This window comes from Callospermophilus lateralis, chromosome 9, assembly GCF_048772815.1.
Source record: "Callospermophilus lateralis isolate mCalLat2 chromosome 9, mCalLat2.hap1, whole genome shotgun sequence".
NCBI classification, from domain to species: Eukaryota; Metazoa; Chordata; class Mammalia; order Rodentia; family Sciuridae; genus Callospermophilus; species Callospermophilus lateralis.
Genome location: NC_135313.1, coordinates 34412013 through 34435091, shown reverse-complemented (window position 1 = coordinate 34435091; position 23079 = coordinate 34412013). Strand labels below are relative to the sequence as shown.

At 38.6% G+C, this 23079-nt stretch overlaps 1 pseudogene; it reads left to right on the top strand.

Moving 5' to 3' along the window:
- The first annotated feature begins 6595 nt into the window (after positions 1-6595).
- LOC143407526 (aldehyde oxidase 3-like) overlaps positions 6596-23079 on the top strand; it is a 47331-nt pseudogene continuing 30847 nt past the window's right edge.

Genomic DNA, 23079 nt, shown 5'->3' with positions numbered 1-23079 from the left:
TGGAATGCCTTAAGACTTGAAAAATGGCATTTCTCCCCCTCTGTCCTTTGGGAGACTTTTTTTTTTTTATTCTTTTAAAATTTTATATACTTATTCTACTCTATCCAGATACTTTTTAAGTTCTATTCTGTTATTTGAAAATCTGATAAACATTGCCTTCTGTCTTGATGTAAGTTGTGGGCTAAAATATTGAACAGGGTAAGATAAGCAGAGGTTTATGGGATCACGGTGAACACTATACTATTGTTTTCATGTATAATGATTTACATTTGTCTCTCCTCTCCACAGAGGAGCACAGATGTGTGAAATGCCTTGTGAAATTCTTGTTGGTCAGTCTAGAATCTTATCCCCTAAGGGGGGAGGGTAACTGTATTGAGTATCCAATTTCCTTTAGGGACCAATTTCCTCTTGTGCTTGTCTGATGCATTTAGTTCACCAAACATTCCTTTGGTGAAAAATATGGAAGTAAAAATAGGAACGAGATAGTTCTGCCTTCTCTCTAATAGTCTGTTGATATTACTCTATCTTCATTGAGCAATGTGTTTGTTCTCACTTTGATACATTTTGTTGTTGATGGTATTTTATACACAAAATCTATCTCAGTCTGGTGTTCAGCCAACTTAATATTGCTCTGTACACAGTTTTCCCTTCATCTTTAGTTTTTTTTTTTCCTTCAGAGTAACAGGCATGAGTTTATTGAAGATATAGGAAAAGATAAAAGGAACTTTTTCAAGGGTAAGAGGGTCCTCTCAGAGAAGGCCTCTTCTGCTCTCCAGTTTTATTGGGAGTCCTAGGGAAGTTTCCAGAGAATCCTGCCCAGGTCCACCTTTTAACTTTTGACTGACAGCATAGGAACTTCATGCACTGCCTCCAAGAGGGGATGGTGTGTTGCTCACAAAGTTGGAAATTTTAAGGAAACTGGGTCCCCCCTACTTTTGCCTCAATTTTCTCCCCCCTTAATCTGTTTGTTACCCTTTGAATAACCCCCAGAAAGCTTTCTTTGTGAGGGTCTTGATGTTTTGGTTGCCCTGGTAATCGGGGTGATTGGGAGTTGTGATAGTTTCATGATAAAGGACGGTCCAGGTCACCTGGTGGGATGTGACATGATCTTGAAGCAATAATTTTTCTAAAGAGGAGGTAATTATGGCTGGGAGGAGGTTTTAACATTCTAGCCTCACATCTTCCAGGTGCTTATCTGTCAGATAAGGCTTCTTATAGTTTTATGTCACCCTTCATTGTCTTTTCCCTGTTCATCAATTCATGGCTGATTAGCTACCTAACATCCCTCTACTTAAGGACCTGGGTCCCTGAATTCTTTTAGTGTATTTGGGAATCTATTCAGTCTGGATGCTTCCTTCTGAAAGAGGGCAAAGTTGAGAGGTATAGCCCAAAGTCTTTGTTTTCTATCAGGTGAGACATGGACAGTTAAATGTAAGTAACATCAGGATAGTCCAGAGATCCATGGTGACATTTGATGGATGACTGGATGAGGCATACTTAAGGCAGGGATCATGCTTAAACATGAATTAGAGTTCTCACTGATTTTACCCTTGAGTGAGGTTCCATTAAGTTCTGGAGATAAAAATGAGAGGGTAAGAGGAAGAGAAAGAGGTGACTTTACTCTCCCAGGCAACAGGGTTCAAAATCTCATGATCACTTCAGATTCTGCAAGGGTGTTACCCTCACCTCAAATCCTTCATTTGCCATAGGTAAGCATTGCCCTTCAAATGGACTGAGGGTGAAAGCCCCAACTTTTACTCCTAAGGGTTACAGTATCTGAGCTCCAATCAAGAGGCCTTTTGGTTCTTACTAGGATGTGCTCTAACTAAAGAACCATGGATTATCTCAAGATTTTTCCTCTAGTCACCAAAAATTTGAGGTGAAGAATAGAGGTAGAGAAAAAGCATAATGAAAGTAACCAGAAAAGAATTAGAATGACCAATGATAACTTGATACAAACTCCAGAGGTTACAAGTCAGAGATCAGCTACAAGGCTGAGTCAGGCAAAAGACCCTCTTCAAATTCTGATTCTTGCAACCATGCAAGGAAGATTTCAAGCCTGTATGCTGAGGAACAGGTATGAATTTATTGAAGGGATTAGAAAAGAGAAAGGAGACACTCTCATGGGAGAGAATGGATCTTTTCAGAGAAGAGAAGGAACTTAATCTTCAGTTTTGCCCCATGACTTTCATTGTTTCTTTATCTCCTTACTCCTGGAATGGCTGTACTTTGATATTTTGACACCATCATGGCAGCCAACTTTTTTGAGTACTTTCTATATACAAAACATTATTCTAAGCTAAGCATTATGTGCCAATTGTACAGATGAGGAAACTGATGTGCAGAATGGTATGGAAGGGTGAAGTTACTGCCCAGGATCATATAACTAGCAAGTGGAAAAGTCAGGTCTTAAACCCTGGTAATTTGGTTATAGGATCCATGTTCTTATTTATCTTGTCTGAATCTATTTATTTTTTCCCAAACCATTTTTTTATTGAGAGGGTAAGAGAAAGAGAAAGAGGGAATTATTTCTCCAGGGAATTATCAAGACCTTCTTTATTTTTACTTTCCTCCAGTAGAATATTTTTCTCTTTGGTTTCATGTTGTAGAGTATCACCTATATTATGTTTTAATCTTCTAAATTACTGATTTATTTAGTTATGCATCCCTCTATAAACATTAATGACCACCTGTTGTGTAATGTACTGTATGCTTATAGTCCTCAACTTTAGGAAGAATCAGTCCCCAACAGGAATTCTAATTCAGGGTCAATTCTATAAGGGGTTCATAAGCCTACAGATTTTGTGCATAACATTGTGTGTATATTCACAGAACAGAAATGTCATCAGACTCTCAAAGACTCTATGAACCATCCAATAAAAGTGAAAGTCAGTAATCTAAAAAGATACAGAACAGTTCAGTAACATCCTGATTAGATCTAGTTGCCCTGCCCCATTCCCAGACATACTTTCCTAGTTGTTGTAAGAGACACTCTTTCTGTGTCAGGGTCAGTCCTTTCAATATTACATGTTAACACAATTTAGTGATTGCCAAGAACTGCAGAAGGCCTGAGATTTTTTATACTACTTACAAGTTGATAAGTTAGATTGTCACAGTTTGACAGATGCTAATAGAAGACATGAGACTCCTGGGTCAGAGACAAAGGACTTAATTACTCATAGCACTAGCAATAGCTACAATAGTATCATTAGCACCAGTTTCCACAAGTTAATGTGAAAAAGACCAGTAATGTCCAAGTGTGCCTGGGTTATTCAGGAGAGAAACCCTGAATATAAGGAATTCAAGTCTTGCAAATGGGTGATAAGTTTCCCAGAAAGTGGCATTCATTATCTTTAGTATTCTGGAAATAAGTATTTCTGCTCATTCCTTTACAGAGACATTCTTTTTCTCTCAAGGCTCTTCATATAGAAACATCCTTGAAAAGATAATCTGGACCAAAAGCAGTTATTTCTTCTGTTCATAAGATGTGCACATCTCTGGAATGTGACTTGTATCCCCACTCTCTGTCCTTTCTCTTCATCGATTTCCTGTTATGCCTCTTCCCAAAGACTGAATCCCAGAAATGTATCCTAAGTGACTTCTGAAAGCTCTAGCTCAGTCTAGAAAAACTACTTGAATTTTTTATGCTTTTTGGTGGGAAGATAAATGGAGACCCAGTTATGAATGAGAGAGACATATCAAGGGCAGAGAAATGGCCTTTGGGTTGAAACATTGTGTATTCCTTTCTACCCAGGTAATTTATGCTGCTGTACTGGATGTAGACCCATTGTGGAGAGTGGGGAAAGGTTTAGTCCTGTAAGTATGAAACAACTGATGGCTGCTGAGCCAGCAGTCCTGGGCTATAGCAAAGCATCATACTCTCCCCTGCCTACTCCCTCCTTATATCCCACATCCATAGGATTGGTTTTCAAGGAAAGCTCAATATTATATATAGAAAAAAGATGCTTTACCATTTTACCCATCTCAGTAAGGGGAACTAGATTTTTTTTCCTGTAATGCACACAGTGGCACCTTAATAGACTTTTTGAAGGTAAAGTTTATGAAATAGCATATTCTAAATGAAAATGGATTAGGCCATCCTCCTAACATCTTGCTTTGTGATAGGGAAAAGCAAAGAGTCTATTTCTCATACTGCCATTTCAGCAGCACTTTTTGTTGAGTCATAGCCAAAGTGAGACATTTTCACCAAATAAATGCCTGAGTTCTCTCTGTATGTGATTCCATCTTTGATTAATACTGAAGGTAGAGGGGAAGAGAGGAGAGGCCATTTCCATTTTTCACATTGTATAGAATCAATTGCCACCAACATCCTACAACATCCAACTACTAAGCCCAACTACTAAGCTTCAGACTCTCTTCTGCCCACCCCCTCCACAACCCCCTTTCTGAAGAAACACACACTATTCTTCTACTCTCACACACAGCGCTTCTGACACTGGATGTGCGGGGTTTTCCACACCAAGCAATTCTCCAACTCTTTAGATACCAGTTTAATTCAGTTCTGACACTTTTCCTACAGTTAGTGTCACAGCCCATAAGTTAAGGGTTTGGTCCCACAAGACCGCTTCCCACCTCACCAGCCAGTGGCAAGTCTGGGCCTATTTCTGATCCACCGGCAGTAAATTGGCAGTTCCTACATCCCATTCTTAGGGTTTGACAATTTGCTAGAAAGATCCAGAGAACTCAGGGAAACATCTTACTTTTGCTCACAGGTTTATTAGAAAGGCTGTTTTAAAGTGTGTAGATGAATAGCTGGATGAAGAGGTACATAGGGCAAGAAGGTCCTGAGTCTCCATGGGGTTGAGGTACTGCCTTCCTGGCCCATGGATGCGGTAATCAACTCAGAAGCTTATAAGTCTCCTAGTCAAGAGTTTTTTTTTTTTAATATTTGTTTTTTAGTTTTAGGTGGACACAATATCTTTATTTTATTTTTATGTGGTGCTAAGGATCGAACCCAGTGCCTCATGCATGCTAGATGAGCAATCTACCACTGAGCCACAGCCCCACCCCTATTCAAGAGTTTTTACAGACCTCTCTAGCCCCCTCTGTCTTCAGAGGTGGGTGGGTGGGGTGAAACTTCCAAGACTCTAATCACTTGATCTTTCCATTGACCAGCTCTATCCTGAGGCTATCTAGGGTCTTCGTCTAAAGTCACTTCAACATAAACTCAGGTATAATCAAAAGGGCCTCACTATGAGTATCTAAAGACATTCCTATCACTTGGGAAAGCCAAGGTTTTTAGGAGCTCTGTGCCAGGAACCAAGGACAAAGATCAAATATGCTTTTATTATACTCTACCTTCCCCCCGCCACCCCCACTATTGTAAATGGCTAAGAAAGACTGTATGAAATCATTTATTTAAAAAATGCATTCTTGTTCTTGCAAAGGTATACCTTATAAACTACAAAATTATATAGCCAGAGATATTTGGATGTCTATATTATTTTAAAAATGTGAAAAAGTAAGAAAAATTTAGGATGATGACCAAAAGGGGCATGCAAGGAAATATATGTAAATGAAAGTTTAAAGGGAGACTAGAGGACTACATAAAAAACTGACATGAGTGAGCCATGTGAGATATTTATTGTTATATCTGGCAGTTATAATTATTATTTTTACTATCTACCTGAGCTGGAAAAGTAAGACAAATTACAATAAGATTTATTTATTTGTTCATTCATTTTTCAATTCAATTCAATTCATTCATTCATTATTTGAAATCATATATTATAGACTCTAGTACCTTTCATTATCAACTGTGTTTTATTTTTAGTTTCCTTGTGTTTTTAAAGATCACTTGAATCAGTTTAATTAGCTGGATCACTGGGATCAGATAAGCATAGAGAAAAGACCCATGCCTGATATCCAGGGTAGAATGCGTGGTCATAGTTTGAGTAGCAGGAAAAAATTCTTCAGTTGAGCCCAATTCTTGAATTTTGGTGGCAACCCAGATGACATTGTCCTAACTTTGAAGGCTCCAAAAGACAGCTTTTCTCTCTTCTTTGGGAAACCTGGTCCCTGCTCCTTTCTCTCTGGAGAGGTTGTTTGAGGATTAAAGACCTAATACCTTGGCACTGAACATAATACCTAGACTATGGTAGACAACTAAGAAATTATAGGTATTTATTAAAAATTAGAGGGAATATAAATTTATATTCTATAAGCAAGAAATAATCCTATTATCAGATTAGTACAGCTTCAAATTCTGATTGCACTATTCTCTAAATTATATTATAGCTATATAATTTGATAAATTGCAAAACCTTTCTAAGTATTTGTTTCCTTATCTGTACAATGGGATTATGATTACAAGGATTAAATTACATCATATCTGCAAAGCATAAAACATCATGCCCAGCACACTGAGTGCTCAACAAAACCTAGACTACAACTAATAAGGTTACTACTACCACCACCACCACCACATCTGAGTTTATTTTGTGCTACTGTAACAGAATACTGCAGACTGGGAAATTTATAAGGAACATAAATTTATTGGTTTACAGTTTTAGAAGCTGGGAAATTCAAGATTCAGGGTCCACGTCTAGAAAGGGTCTTCTTGATGCATCATAACATGGCAGCAGGCATCACAATGGTGGAAGGGCAAGAAAGTGAGAGAGAGGCAAAAGGGGAACCAAACTCATCCTTCTAATAGGATCCCACCCCTGCTATAATGGCATTAGTCCATTCATGAGGGCTCTACGTTTTTAAAGAACTCATCTCTCAGTACCATCCCAATGACAATTCAATGTCAACATGAGTTTTGGAGGGGACAAATGTTGAAACCACAGCCTACCACTACCATAACCACCATCATCATCTCTTTTGATATTTGACAATTCTATGATTTTCCAATTTTGCTATTTTTATTTTCTTCTATAGAGTTCCTCTTGCCATCAAATGAATGAAAAAGGGAAATGTTGTTTGGGTCAAGAAGAAAACAAAACTTGGAAGAAAGACAATGTAAGACTTTCTATTTCCTGAAGCTTTTTATATTTGCTCTGAGTGTGTCTCATCAATCTGATTAACAGGGCTTGGGGTGCTGATGGAGCAGGCATGGGAAGTTCTAAACACCACTGTCATTCTCCCAAACTCTCAATCATTGCCAACCCAAATCTACCTTGTAGAAAGGGTTCCCTGTACTGGGCCTGAAAGGAATAGTAATCATTCAAAGATGGTACCAGCATGGCGATGACTGCTTAGGAAAAAGAGGGCCTAGTTCAAGTCCCAGATCTGTTAACTTTTTAGTTCAAGTCTAATTTTTTCCTCAGTATAATGGTATCATATGTCAAAGAATTTGTTGGGAAGACTAAATGGTAGACATAAAGGATATATATTATACCTCAATTAGAGTAACAAGCACACAACAATTGCTTATTAAATGCCCACTTTTCTTAATAACTGATGTCCAGAATCACCCTTAGAGCCAATCTTGGCATGAGGTGGTTCATAGAGGCAATAGAAATTACAGTGTTGGGTTTGGGTTGTAGCTCAGGTAGAGCACTCGCGTAGCATGTGTGAGGCACTGGGAAAAATTCTCAGCACTGCACATAAATAAATAAATAAATGCCTTAATTATTATAAATAAATAATACCTTGATTATTATAAATGAATAAGTAAATAAATAAGTAAAACTAAGTTCTATCAACAACTAAAACAAAATTTTAAAAAAGAAGAAATTAGAATGTCTAGGGAATTAAAATTTTCTATGTACTCTTTGATCCAGCAATTCCACTGCTGGAAATCTGCCCCAGGAAAATAATTACAGATAGGTCAAATACTTATTATATACAGAGGTATTTGTCACAATGTTGTTTACAATAACAAAATATTGGATATAACTTAACTGTTCAACAGTAGGGGATCATTTCAATACATCAAAGCATAACTATATGATTGAAACTTAGAAAAATCTGTTTTTGTAACATTTGGAAATAAAAATGCTACATTTGAAGTGAAAAAAATTTAAAAACTGAGCACTCTTGACACTGAATCTGTAGGAAAAAATATTATTGATAAATACAACATAAGCATAAATATACAAAACTAAGAAAAAGGAGTAGAAGGAAATATACTTAACATAATGGTTTTCACAATTGTCTTTCAAAATCATTTTTTCTTCTAAGAATTTTCAGTAATTCTACATGATTTTTCTACATGAGCATTAATTTTATAATCATACACACACACACACACACACACAAATGCACAAATGTTTGGACAAAAAGAAATTCCTAAGGATGGTATAGTAGTTACAGCAAAAACACAATTCCCTTTAAAAGCCAAATTAGGTGTGATTTCTAGTCTAGTATGGAAGAAAGAGGAGGAAAGTTTAGGCCAGTTTAGGCTGTTTATCAAGTGGCCAGCAAGTACCACTTCCTGGAGTGACAGGAAAGGTCTGGCCAGACCCTGACATTTGTAGACTCAAAGCAAAAATACAAGTGGAATATACCAGTTCTATTCTCTTCCCACCCCAACTCTGTCCCACACTTGTGGTGTCACAGATTGGACACCTGTCTCACAATTCAAGCTCCATCCACTTCCCACTCTCCAGTCAGCTGTCTCTTGGCCATGGCTCAAGCACCTGACCTCTCTAAGAGAAGGGACTAGAACAGAGACCACATGGGCCCTGGAATAGGTTTGGGGTCTTTGGGGAAAAAAAAAATTGAGCACATGGGTGTTCACAGCCTATGGCTAGAAGATGAGATGCAGGATATGAGTGGAATATTTCCCAGAGCAGAAACCCAGTGATTTGGAGTCTAAAGAGCAATATGGGAAAGTGTTCCTTGAAGCCAATTTGATGTTTCTCATATCAATAGAATATTAATAAGAACATACTCCAGGATGGCAGGCCTCATTTTTCAGATACATAAAAATAACATCACATAAAATCTAATAGAGTGCCTATTTAATCCCTCAAGCTATTATTATTACATTACTTATTTTTCAAGCTATTACTACTACATTGCTAATTCTTCACATGTGATTTTCCCTATCTCTATGAGTTCCTGTTCTAACTTCTAAGCTTCTGACCAGTGAACCCTCTTGAAGCTGGGCTAGCTGACAGCTAGAGCTAGTCAGTGGCCCCTGGCTGGTCTGTTAGAAAGCCACATCTTGCTTTGAGCTAAGTTCTGCTATCTTGTAATTTCCATGTATGGGATAGCTCTGGGGAAACCTGTCCCCCATCTTTGAGACTGCCCTTCTTATAGAAGTGGCCCACTCACATCCCCCCTCTCCGTACTCACCTTCCTTTCTCCTTTCTAGGTAAGTACTTTTCATGCACTTATTTCACTTAATTCCTTGTTCATCCCTGAGACTCCATGTGACATCTCCATAAATGGCTCCCAAATCCATATCTGCTTCTGTTATCTTTCCTGATCCTTCCCTGCACTTCTCAACCTGAGTTTATCATGTTCCCCACTTACTCCAATAAACCCCTCTCCCCTGACTTCCATATTTATGCTAATGATACCATCACTTTTTTTTCCTCTCCCAGAGCCAAGGCCTGATGATCCTCACACTCACTGGCTCTCAAGCTCATCTATCTCTTTTCATTTGCACTCAGTACTCACTTGGCCCAGACCATTTTCATCCATGCTGAGATTATTGTAGAAAATTCCCTACCTGGTCACTTTCCTTCCAACATGACCCCTTCAATTCAACTCATGGCAGAGTTCCCAAATTTCCCAGAATTGCTTAGAAGGATTATTAAAAATGAAAGTGTTTTTCCAGATTAGACTCTCCTTTGGTATGGCCTAGAAATTGCTCTGAACTTTTACAAACCTCCTCAGGGGACAGATGCAGTCTGTCTGCAGGTCTGGAGTTGAGAACCACTGCAGACCCACAGTCAAAGAAATCTCCCAGAAAATTGGCTCAGAAATCATCAGTGGCTCCCTCTGGCTCCAGAGTGCTGTCTTAGATGTGAAATCTGCTTTGAAGACTCCTGGCAGCTCCTTCTGACCCTCCTCTCACTCTGCCTCCTACTTACTAACCTCTCCCCTGAAGTCAAGAGGATTCACTTGACTGTGTGATTTTCTCTATACCCTGTGAACAGCCTCCCAACTGAATCTGCCAGCTCCATTGTCCCCTCTCCCCTCTTCCAGGAAATCCTAGCAACCACTTGCTCCCAACCCCCATCCCTACCCTGGAGCCTACTCCTTGTACCACGAATTGACACTTGTCTTCTGCTGCCCTTCAGTGTAGTTAGCTGTCCCCAGCTGGGCCTAGCCCCTGCACACAGTCACCACGTAGCTCACAGCTGCCAGTTTCTTTCTGCTCCTAGTTCCCCTGCCAACCTGCTCTAGCCAAAGCAGAAATGAAGGGTTGGTGTGTCTCACTGCCTTGTATCCCCAGTCCACAGTCCAAACCTATCAAACAGGAGACACTCAGGACTTGGCTGCTAGGGATCATGAAGCTGATCAACTTTTGACTTTGTTTTTGCCAAAAAGACTAAAACATTTTTTTTTCTTAAGGTTTGTACAAACTATATGAAAAAGAAAAATTTCAGCCCTTGGACCCAACTCAGGAATTTATATTTCCCCCTGAACTGATGGTGTATTCTTGTTCTTGTTTATGACACTTTTGAGAGAAAGGACATTCCCATCAGCTCATCCCCAGTTGTGTCTCTGCCACCATTTGCCCCTTTGGGTGATTTTGTATCATTGTCCACTTCAGAGACCTATAAAAGAATTTTTCTCTCCAGATTTTGCTTCTGGACAAACCCAACTTGTCCCTGATCGTCCCTGTAGCAAATCTCCTCTCCGTCCTGTGTCTAGGGCAGGACATCGCATATGTCATACAAATATCTTTATTAAAATAAAGAAAAACTCAGGATATGAACTATAATCAAAGACTCCTACAGACTTCCTGTCTCATGTTATCTAAAATCTTGACATAGGTTTAAAGAATTTAACAGCCTCCTTTTTAAATTTAAAATTTTTTCATTTTACAAAATTGTTTTCATTTAAAAAAAATTGTTCCTCTTGAACTCTCTTGGACTTACTTGTATTTGTTTCAAAAACTTCTGTTAGGAGTCAAATGTCAGGCAATGAACTAGGTACTTGGGATACAAAAAAAAAAAAAAAAGACAAACCTCCTGCTTCAAAGAGCTCATGAGCCTTCCAAATTTGAGGAGGGCTTCCTATGCCCCAGAGAGCTCTGTCCTTACCCACCCAGTATTTTCATGCCAGTAGCTCTGGGTGTGCTCACCAGGTCTGAGTGCATATCCGGCCCGTGCGGAAGGAGCTGATGTGTAGAGGTTCCTTACCACTGCCTCACACAGTGCTCCTCAGCATCCTGGTCTCAGAGCTGCTCACATCTTTAAAAAATCACTAATAACCCTAGTGAGGTTTTGTTTATATGTGTTATATCTATTGGCATTTGTAGTATTTAACTATTCATTCACTCATTCATGTCTTTAGAAATAATAAGAGAAAACACATTAGCATAAATCCATTGTTCACAAAGAAAAACCTATATTTTTCCAAAAAAGAAAATCAATGAGAAGAGTGGCATTGTTTTACACATGTGTAAATCTATTTAGTGCTAGCAAAAAAGAGGCAACTGGTCCCAGCAGCTCAGGAAGCTGAGTCAGTAGTGAGTAGAAAGCCAGCCTCAGCAATGGTGAGGCTCTGTCTCTAAATAAAATACAAAAGTAGGGCTGGAGATATGGCTCAGTGGTTGAGTGCCCCTGAGTTCAACCCCTACTATCCCCCCTCCAAAAAAAGAGGCAGCTGGGCTCGAAGATCTGGCTTCTGCCTTCAGCTGGTTTCAATACCATACATCACACAGCCTTTGTAAAAACTCACTGGACACTCCTGAGAGAATGAGAAGGAAAGAAGCAGGTAATATCCTTCACTATGAAATCATTTTGACCTTGGGACCCCTAGAAAGGGCTCAGGACCCCCAGGAATCCTTGCACTATAGTTTCAGAAGTGCAAGCCTCACCTGATCAGGACATGTGAATTATCTCATTAATCAGAGTTTTCATTCATTCCCAAGGACTCCCATCTCTGTCACCGTTTCTAACACTAATAACTTAATGCAACATTTACAGACTCTTCATGATAAAAAGAAGTTCACTTAGCCAGTCTGCTTTTAATTACTGCTTATATGCAGCAGGCTTTGCCATGATTGTTGTTCATTGTTTACATTTCTCAGAGTGAAATGTTCTATGAAAGCATGGAAATTCCACCAAAAGATCTGTCCTTTGGACGCTCCCAAAAAAGAACAAAATAGTTTTTCATAAAATATTTTTGCAAGGGTATCATAATAATTTCAAACAAATTAAACAATTCAATTCCTGCTTGAAAAAAGCTTCCCTTGTTTATTATTAACTGGCAAATTATTTAAACAATGCTTCTTCCAGATGCATGGAACTCTTTCAGTTTCAGAGAGCTCTGGGCAAGGAGCCTGGTATCCCTGGGTTCATGGTCCTGTTTACATTGACCATCTGTGTCACCTTGACCAGGTCACTTCTCCTCTTTGGGCTTCCATTTTTTCTTCTGTTAAACTAGACCGGTGAATCCCATATTTACTCAAGTGAAGGAGCAATTGGAAGTCAAGGGCTTTTCTTTCAATGTCATATTCTTTGCTGGAAATAGTGACAAATTTAATTAGACTCAGTGAAATAGGAACAATTTTAGACAGAGAAAATATGAGCGTATTAAATGATTCCTGTATTGAACCAAAACTGAGACCACAGAAATCCATTTAAAAAGAAGAGAAGAGAAAAAGGCTCTGGATTAAACATGGTCAATATTTGCAAATTATCCTCATAAATATTTATTTCATACTTGTTCATTTCTTCTTATTGTTACCTATCACAGCAGTTGGTTTTAGAGAAATTGACTGAAGGAAACCATAAAGAAATTCTGCCCATGAACTACTGCTAATTGAGAAAAATCCAATTTTCAAATGTAGCTGTGAAACCTTTGAATCTTGCTTAGGAAACAATAATCATATGTGAGAGAAAGGTCCCCACTGGCTTTAATAGGTTTGACATTCTATGTTTTTATTGAATTTCTGCTGTTCAATAAAACAGCCAGTCTTACCCCACACTTCAGTTGATCTCTGAGAGCCAAAAGACCTTCCTAGATCATCTAGTCAAATCCCTGATTTTCAAAGAAAGCAAGCCAGGTCAAGAGAGTTTCCAGGTTTTCCTAAATTTGCCTGGCTACTTAGTGCCCAGATAGGGAAAGAACCTAGTTCCCCTGATTCCTGGTTCACTTAGTGTATTTCCATTCTCCATGCTTGCCTGATAATAAGTAGCTCACAGTCCCCAGTCTACATGTAGTCAGTTCTCTGTGGATGTTCCATTATCATTTGTAACTTAGTCAATAATTATTTTTCAGTTGAGAATTGGATGTTTGAAGTTTTATCCCCAGTACATAGGATTCTTAAATGTTTATAAGTTAAAATTTAATTAAAATCCACTTCGTTTTTTTGAAACTATAACAGATGGAAAAATAAATATACAAAGCAGTGAATGTAATTATAAATTGATTAGGCTACCATTCTACAAGTTTCTTAGTTTTGTTACCCATGGAGGTTCCATTCATTCTTGTTCAGCTTGTGTGTTGTAAAGAAGTCTGTGTGTGTTGTTATGGACATGAGCACTAAGTCTGACTATAAATGTAAATAGTGCAGAGGATGTCAGAGGATCCCCAACAGAAGGTTCTGACTTTCTGTGGGGAGAGGACTACCTGGATTGCCCCAGGAGCCCTAAAAGACCTCTGGAACTGACAATGAAGTATCCCAACACTCCTCTTGTATTGGAAAACACTTCCCTCTGTGGGTAGCAAGGAGACCCCAATTCTGACTTCCTATATTGAAAATCTAAATTCGTGAAAGGAGGTATAAGTGTGGCATCTACTCACAGATCAAAATACATACCTAGTGATTCGACTGCCCTTTTGCCTGGCTCATCTTGTTATATGACTAATTTCTTTGGCTCCTAAAAAAGCAATTTGGTTTCTCATTCCAACTCTAGAATATGATTAGATTTTTCTGGGGTTAATATTTCCATTTTTTTTCAAGCATCGATCAATAGCAATATAGATGTTCCTCTTACTAAATTCTAGAGTATGAAATCCTGGCTTACTATTTGGGCCAGATTCAGTGCAAATATGGGAAAAATGACTAAGGAGGAAGACAAGCCTCCTTTGTCATAGTTTTATTTCATATTATTCATTTGGTCTGTAAGAATCACTTCTAAGCTGTAGTGTTATTTGCAAAATGAAATCTAGCTGGCTTCTTACTCTATTAATGATAATTCTTTTTCCTTTAGGGCCTGATATGAAGTTTAGAGAAGTTTTCTATCCAATTATCATCTCTTCTGCAAGGCTCTTGGAATCATTCACAGTGACTAACACAAAAGAAGGTGTGTTCTCATTTATTACAACAACGCCCTTATGTTGCAGATGGTTTGGCTAAAGAAAGCAAAGGCTATTTGACATTAACCAAATCACGGGGCCATGCAGCTGGAGGAAATCATTTTTGGCACCATAATGCTGAACCACAGCTAATCTTTTGAAAAGAATATCTCCTAAATTCAGAAACACCCAGTAAAGATTATATATCCTCTCTTGAAACTCAATTTTCTGCACAAAGCTGGAGTTCAACAAATGTTTGTTGATTCATCCAGAAATTCATTCAGCTCTCTCCAATATTTCCATTGTTCAGGGAATGCTTAGCTTATTTCTTTCCTTTAGCAACAGAAAAGAACAGCTATCACACTCCCTGTTAATAGCCCATGGCATTTTCACAGGCCAGAGGCAGGCCTAGGTATGCCCTCAGTTCCTCCTTCTCCAGCTCAGCAGATCCAATTTCAGTGGCTGTCCCCAAACTACCCAATAAGGAAAGGTATGATTTGGTTTTCCTCCATCATTTAGGACTCAGTGGAGTTGATTCCTTAAATTAACATCATTCTGTGAAAAGTACATGTGGAATAAAACAATTAAACAATTATTTATTAATTAGTTTAATGGTTATTAGGCTTTTCACTGGATTGCCTGCTGGTAAACCAACCTCCTGAAAAAGGCTTTGATTTCTTCCCAAGAACTAACCATATCTTGGGAATGTTAGATGCATAAGGAGATTATGCGTCTACAATGGTAAAATAAACGATAGTTGACATTAATATTTTCTGTTATCAACAGTGAAATCTTCTTCCACGCTGTAATGGATGTTTTTAAGATGGTGCTGTGTTTGGCTTATCTCAGTTATAGTGATTTTTAAATGTTAATTAAGGAGAATTGGGGATTTTTAAGGAAGAAAAGGCGAAAAATAAATATCCATTTAAAATGCTGCAAACATTGATTTTAAAGCCAGATATAAATTTGCAAACATGAAGTAAAATATTTTGTGTGTATGTTTTTTTTTTTTTTATGCTCTTCTTAGTACTTTCCCGGTATGAACACATCTGTTTGTCTTGGATAAGTAGAAAGAAGAGAACATTTTTAAAAATGCTTTCTATCTTGTAGAATGTCTAGTAAACAAAAGGATGTATAATGCTAGGGAAGCTCACACCTAAAACACCCTTCTCTGGTATTTTAGAGTCCTTTGAATAACTGGACAAATGTGGCTCAAACACACAAGTGTATGCACTCACATGCACAAGAACTGCTAGTGTTGTTGATTTCACCTGTGGTTTCAAAATTGCTGAGTCACCCTCACAGTTCTGATTCTGTAAGAAATTAACTCATTCTTTCAATTTTTATTTAGTTTTCTTCTCTAAACTTGGATTACCTTGTAGTGAACCTGCAATTAAACATCCTTTGAGGTCTAAATAAATATGTTTTATAATCTCAAAGGTCACATATCACTATTTGTTCAATTACAAATCATAGCCATGTTAAGACAGGTCAAAGAAGTTCATGACCTAAGTTCACAATGTAATATGAAAAGCTATGGAGATGTGGACATGTGCCCAGTTACCTTCTAGATAAACCTTTAGACTCCTGAGCTGGGATATCTGTTCAGTTAGCCAGTTGGGTAAGCTTAACAGAATCTTGTTGAAGAAATTTCACCCTGAGACAAATTCATCATTCCATCTATTTACCCCAATGAAAGTCAAGCCCTGCTTCACCAAAGGTCTCAGCTCCATGCAGCACTGCCAGCAAACCTTGTTTAAAGGAGTAACAGTGCTGACTTCAGTTTCTTTTTACAAGAGTCCTTTCTGTCTAACTTCCCAAAATTAAAGCGTGAGCTCCCCCTGCTGAGTTAGTCTGTGTTGATGAAACAAAATCCAGAACATTCCTGGGTTCCCTATCAGCCCATTTAGGTCTTAGAAACATAAGAAATTATGAATTATAATATTTTTCTTCTTTAAGAACTCATGACTGTAGTGCAGAGTGGAATGGAAAGGCAAGGAAAAGCAATTTTGAAGGTAAAAATTCATTAGCTGAACTTTCTCAGTTTCAAGGCAAGATTTCCTAAGCGGATAAGGCATTGCTTAATAACCACTGAAATGAGTTTATGGGAGGGTTTGCAAGCTCCCTTCTCATACCTACCCTATTACTTGGTTTTGGTACTTCACAGCACTTCTCATATCTGAAATATATCATTTATTCATTTGCCTGGTTATAACCATCTTCCTCTGCTGAATGCTAACTTCTTGATAGGGAGGAGACTTATCTGTGCTCTTAGACCCTAGAACAGTGCACACAGTAAGTGTTGGTTTGATGGATGGAGGGAAAGAGACCTGTGAGCGTTTACTCAAAGTGGCACTTAGGGTCATGGTTCAATTAGAGAACATTTCAGTACCAATCAATCACATAGAACAAGTTTAATAGGGAGATAGAGAAATGAGAGAACCATGAAAGCATGGTGAAAGGTGTGGAATTCAAACTCAGCTTTCATATGGGGAGGGCTTGAAGTTAGATAGGGAAACAAGCATGGAGACAGGCATTGAGGATAAAGAGTCTAAAGAAAAAGGTCTGGACCTTGCCCTCATGAAGCTCATAATCTGTTTCACACAAATAATCATACAAATAAAATGCAAAATTGCAATTGCAACCTGTGCTATACAGGAGAGGTGCAAGATGTTAGAGAAGCAGATAACAGGTCAGCCCAACCTCCCTGGGAGTTAGGGAGGGTTTTGCCAAGCTGAAGTCACAAGGCAAGTGGAGTGATTAGATAGAGAAAGTGGGAACAGCATATACCAAGGGCCAGAGGCTGAAAACAGCACCTATTGCTGGGAGAGGAGAGATGGGGTCGGGCCAAGCAGTGCCTGGTGAGGGAGCACTCTATCCATGCAGCAGAGAGCTATTGCTCTCTGGTTCTAAGGATCATGATTACTTCTCAGAGATCCTGTATTATTTGTGCTCTCTTTTCCACACTTTTCTGTATTCATAAATTGGTTCTACTGTGAGTATGTGTTACTTTAATAATCAGCGAAATGGAGCATTTCTGAGAAAGGTGGCACCATATACCCACAATGGTCTTCTCTCCTTACTTGCTTTCTTCTTTTCCAGGCTTGCAGAATATTAATGAAACTGTCTTACTTTCAGAACTGACCCTGGGTGCTGGCCTCAGCCTGACTCAGGTGAAGGACATCCTTGATGTGGTCCCCAAGTTTACCAAAGAGAAGTCACAGATGTATTGTGCTCTCCTGAAGCATCTGAGAACCCTGGCTGGACAACAGATCAGGAACATGGCAGTAGGTTCCCTGCATCCCACACCTGAGTATGGGTCCTGAAGAAAGGAGAGCTTGTACCATCCTCTGTTTCTACCATGTTCTGCTGTGTCCATCTGTGTATTTCACATGACTGAATTATGCATTGCCAATTTCAAACCCTATTGCAAAAGTCATTTAAGTGATCAGGTTTGTTGTGGGGGTAGGGGGGAGATGTCTTCCTGGTTCCCCCACCCATACTTGGAACTTGTCTACAACTGTCTCTTGAGGATCTACCCAGTCCAAAAAGGTCTATCATTAACAGCTCCCAAAGGAGTGCTTCAACTTGTTACTTTATAAAGACAGCTGATAGAGTTATTGAGAAGAACTGACTTGATAACAAATATGAATGCAAACCACACAATTTATTCAATATCATAATGTAATTCTATATTAAAACTATAATATATAATATAGAGCTATAAAATACTAAAATAAATATAATATACATGTAAATAGGAATAAACTATAAGTAATATCCAGGCAGCGTTATGCCTGTTAACCTTTAATCCCTCTGCATGAAAGAATTACCAGACTATCTCTGCAGTCCAGTCCTAATTCTCTTCTTTGATTAGGATGGTTTTGTCTCTGCTGGCCTCTTCAGGATTCTGTGCTCATATTCCAGGCTGCCTGAGTTGGCATGGTTGTACTTTCTTTCCTTGAGGGCCTTTACCCAGCAATGGTAATCTCAGTCATGCTATCTGTAGTTCATTGTTGGAAGTAAATTCTTCACCAACGGGATCCTGATGGATGACCTTTCCCAGAAGCTTGCTTCCCCATATCCAAAGGTTGTTACTGTGTATTGCCTAGAGGCCATCTCACCTCTACTCCATCTCACTCCTCAAGGCCAAAATCTAGCAGTGGCATGGAAGTGAATTTTCACTTGTCTTCACGGTTTCTATTTAGTAAATAAGTAAAAGATTAATGTTTCCTGAAAGACATTTTAGGGTTTGCAAGAAAATTTCATCCATGCTGGCATTTTTTTTATTCTAATTGCTGAATTAGATTGAAAAGAAATGTCATTCTTTGTTTAATTCAGCCCTTTCACAGTTTATTTAACAACAAAAGCCCTGAGATTGCTTATTCATCTTTGTTTTAGTCCTTAAGTGGTTACATGATGAGCAGATTACCAACTTCTGACGTCAGCCCCATTTTGGGTGTGGGTAATTGCATCCTCCAAGTTGCTTCCAAAGGTGAGCCACTGAATTCCCTTATAGGTACTGATGTCTATTTTACAAACATCAACACAGAGTAGTAAGATAATACAAACTCCTCATTGACATCGTTGGATGCAGTGCTGACTTTTCATTTGGCTGTGACTAGACCTGAAAGCACACAGATTCAAAAACAGTGGGTGGAAATGGCACTTCAAGCAATCAGGAAGCACCAGTGAACACATCTCAACTTGTCTTTCTCCTTATCTATTCATTATTAAAAGTAAACCCATGGGGTTGGGGCTCAGTGGTGAAGTGCTTGCCTGGCAGGGGCAAGACCGTAGTCTCAATCCCCAGCACCATAAAACCGTGAAGAAAACACCAAGAAAGTAAAATCCTGCCATTGATTTATGTTTTAGAGCAAGACTATAAAGGAACAGAGCATAGAGTTTTAGTTTAGTAGCAATTTTGTTTTAAGAGCTTCATGACTTACTCTTTGTCCTGCACTTAGGTATCTTAACCTACAATGTTTCTAACATCAGAGTGGGAAGATTTTCCTCACTCACCAAGCTGTTCTCTATCAGACATTAACTGAGTTTAACTCAATTGTGGTACTGCCTACCTGGAGATAGAATCAGATCCCACACACTGAGGGCTCAGTCCACAAGACTGTCCCCACTTTAGATGCCAACAATAATTCTAGTCTTCTGGAGCTTCTGACCAACAGGCTATATATTGGGACTGTTATGACCCTTCCCCTGGATTCCACTGATTTGCTAGAGTAGCTCACAGAACTTTACCCATTAATTATAAAGAATGTTGGGAAGGATGTTGAAGAACACCGAGTAGAATACATGAATAGGGCAAAGTGTGCAGGAAAGAGCAGAGTTTCCTTGCCCTCTCCCAGCCTTATCTCCAGGTATCTCCAGCTGGCCCAGACCCTAGTCCTTTTGAATTTTTATGGAATTTTCATTATATTAGCATGACTGAAGACATAATTTGGCCTTTGCTAAAAGCAGTAATCCTCTAATCACTTGGTTGGTTTCCCTGGCAACCAGCCCCTAACCTGAGTTTGTCCAGATGCCCACCAAAAGTCACCTCATCAGAACAAATGATGCTCCTATTTACCAGTCGATTCCAAGGAACTTAGGAACTGTTTCAGATGCTCCTATAACTCAGGAAATTACAAAGGTTTTAGGAGCAACTAGATCAAAAACCAATATTAGAGCAAAATATTTTCCTAATACTCTTGCCTACAAGGGTTTTAGAAGCTCTATGTTATGAATGAGAATGAGAGTTTATACTTTTCAATTTAATTATATATATATATATATATATATATATATATATCATGCTGGTATAAATTTTATACCAACCTTGTCAGGCAGACATATATGAAAGGAAATTTCCAGTAGGAGCAGACCAGGGAAGTGGCCCCTGTGTAATGAAACAAAAGACACATTCACCTTCATCAGATTAAGATTTATCACCACCAAGCACCTTCCTCCAGAGTTCCCAGAACATCACAGGTGGACAGCACCATTTAGGTAAAACTGTCCTCTCTCCCAAGGTGGTTGTTTCCTGGAGAGTGACATTGATTTGGGTGTCCGTGTTTTCCGATGTGGGTTTGAAAGAATCACATTGGCTTAAGATTGTTTCATGTATTGATTGTTGCTGTCATTGGTATTTAATTGTGGATGTCACTGTTCTCGTGAGTAATGTGCCCATGCTTATTCCCATTCCTCCCTGGACAGTCCAGCCCTTCCAACACATGCCCATGATCTCCCCCATCCACCCATCTGTCTGCCATTGTCACATCTGTCCACTCATCCGGATCACTCTGCCCTGTAAGTCACACATTGTAAGCTTAGCAGAGTGTTTCCCATAAACTACAGGAGTCCTGCTCTGTTAGTACAGGTAGAAGGTTGTTTTTCCAAGACAGAGTCCCCAGTACATCTGGATACAAACCAAATCTTGGGATAGTCATGATGTTACATGTGGCAATTTTTCAATTTAATTTTAATTTTACAATGTGTTTCAGAATAGAAATATGACTGGATTTAATAAAGTAAGTTTCAGAACTATATACTTGTGAATAAATGCTTTTTCCTCCTTCATAGAAGGAATCCAGCAAATTCCTTTAAATGATCATTTTCTTGCTGGAGCAGCAAATGCAAGCCTGAAACCAGAACAAATCCTAGTTTCTTTTTTCATTTCTGTCTCTAGAAAGGTATGGGTTATGAAGTTTACAATATCCACTTCTATGTTTGAATTTAGTTGCCTTATTTTTATTTTGAATTAAACTCAGCATAATAAAAAGTAGAATTTGTAGAAAATATTTTGCACATGCCTAGGTATAAGCAATAATGGCAGATTTAACATTAACCAGTTTCATTAGCAAACTCTAGGACATTGCATTATTTTCTTACTCTTCTTCAAATGCTCTAAAAGCCCAGGATCTTTGGAATCACAACTCATGTAATTAAAAAGGACCAATAACTCAATATCCTTATTGCATAGGTGTGGAAATTGCAGTCCAAAGAAGTTTAATCTTTTCAATAAAGGTTCACAGTGAATGAGTGACAGAACCAGGACTAAAGTCCACCATCAGCCTCAGGACAGTTAAGTAAAGAATAATTTATAAAATCTTTCATTTAGGTCTTATTGCCCAAGACTAATGTTTTCTTCAAATTAATGAGGACTACAAGGATACGAGCTAGCAACCAACTGAGCTCTGATTATCTAAGACACTGTCAGTATAGAAGGATTCCATATTCATTGATGGGCAAAATCTACCTTTGACTTGCTCTTTCTTTGATGGCATATCTGTTTGCCAATTGGAAACTTGGTCAAAAGTGGATGTTACTATTGCATCTCAGTTCTTGTGTTTCAGATCACTTGAGCCAGTAAATAAAAATCAATTGCCAACACCAAAACATCGGAGAGCAGAACATCTACTTTGTGGGCATTTTCACCTTGTATCATTCACCCACTCGATAAGAGTTTGAAAGTCTGCTGGGCACTACATAAGCGTCAAAAACAGATGGTCACCACCCTTTGATAAAAATGTTAATAGGTGTCTTCTCTGTCCTAGGGCTTACAGATAAAAACTTTAAAATTCAGAAATACAGAAAAATGAAGTATAGGGAAAATGAAATGAAATTAAGATTTGCTATTGCTAACTTGTCACTGATCCTCAGAACCCAACATGCGAATTCATGACTGGTTCGTTTTAAGGATGCTGGGACTCAGGAAAAGTTTTGCCAAATGAGAAGAGGGATGGTGTTCTGAGAATGGAACCTAACCCGGGTTCATGATTTTCCATGAGAGTGTCTATAGCAGCGAGTGGGGTGATTTTGACGTAAATGAAGCAGCAGATTCTACATCACATCACCTATATAGTGTTCTTGTCACCCTCCAAAGTTCGACCTAAATCAATCCATGAAGAAATAATCAGATAAGCTCCAGTTGAGGGTAGTCAGCAAAACAACTGACTGTGACTCTCATAAGTAAGTAAGTAAATAAATAAATAAATAAATTCTTCTAGAATAAAGAAGCTAAGAGAGATGGAGACAACACCTTTGTGGCTCTCATGGGGTAACCATAAAGTTTCTTCTTGTATACTTGAGGAAATCTGAGCATGAACTGTACGTTAAATAGCAGTATTGAATCTTTTCTCATTAATAAGGCTTATTATTATGACAGTGGTGTTGGTCAATGTTTATACAGGAGACAACCCTGGTGATTTAGGAGTTACATATGGAAATACTTAGGGATGCATATCATGATGTCTGTGATTAACTCTTAGATGGAACATGTGTGTGTGTGTGTGTGTGTGTGTGTGCAGTACAGTGAGAGCATGCATATGTTAGCCATTGGTGAATCCGCATACCTAGGTGAAAGGCATTTATTGTGCCACTCTTGATAATGTCTGTACATTTGAAATTTTTTCAGAGTGAAAAAAGATTCTTACTGTTTTCCAGTGGGAGTTTGTGTCAGCTTTCAGACTGGTCCACATCAGCAAAATTCCCTTGTGATTGTGAATGCTGGAATGAGAGTCATTTTCAAAGATAGCATAATCATCATCATTATGGACTTTGGCATCTTCCAAGGAGGAGTAGGCCCTACTACAGTCAGTGCAAATAGGTCCTGTTAGCAGTTTATTGGAAGGTGATTTCTAAACTTATACCTCATACCAAATAAAGTCTGCTGCTCCTAAAACAGTGACA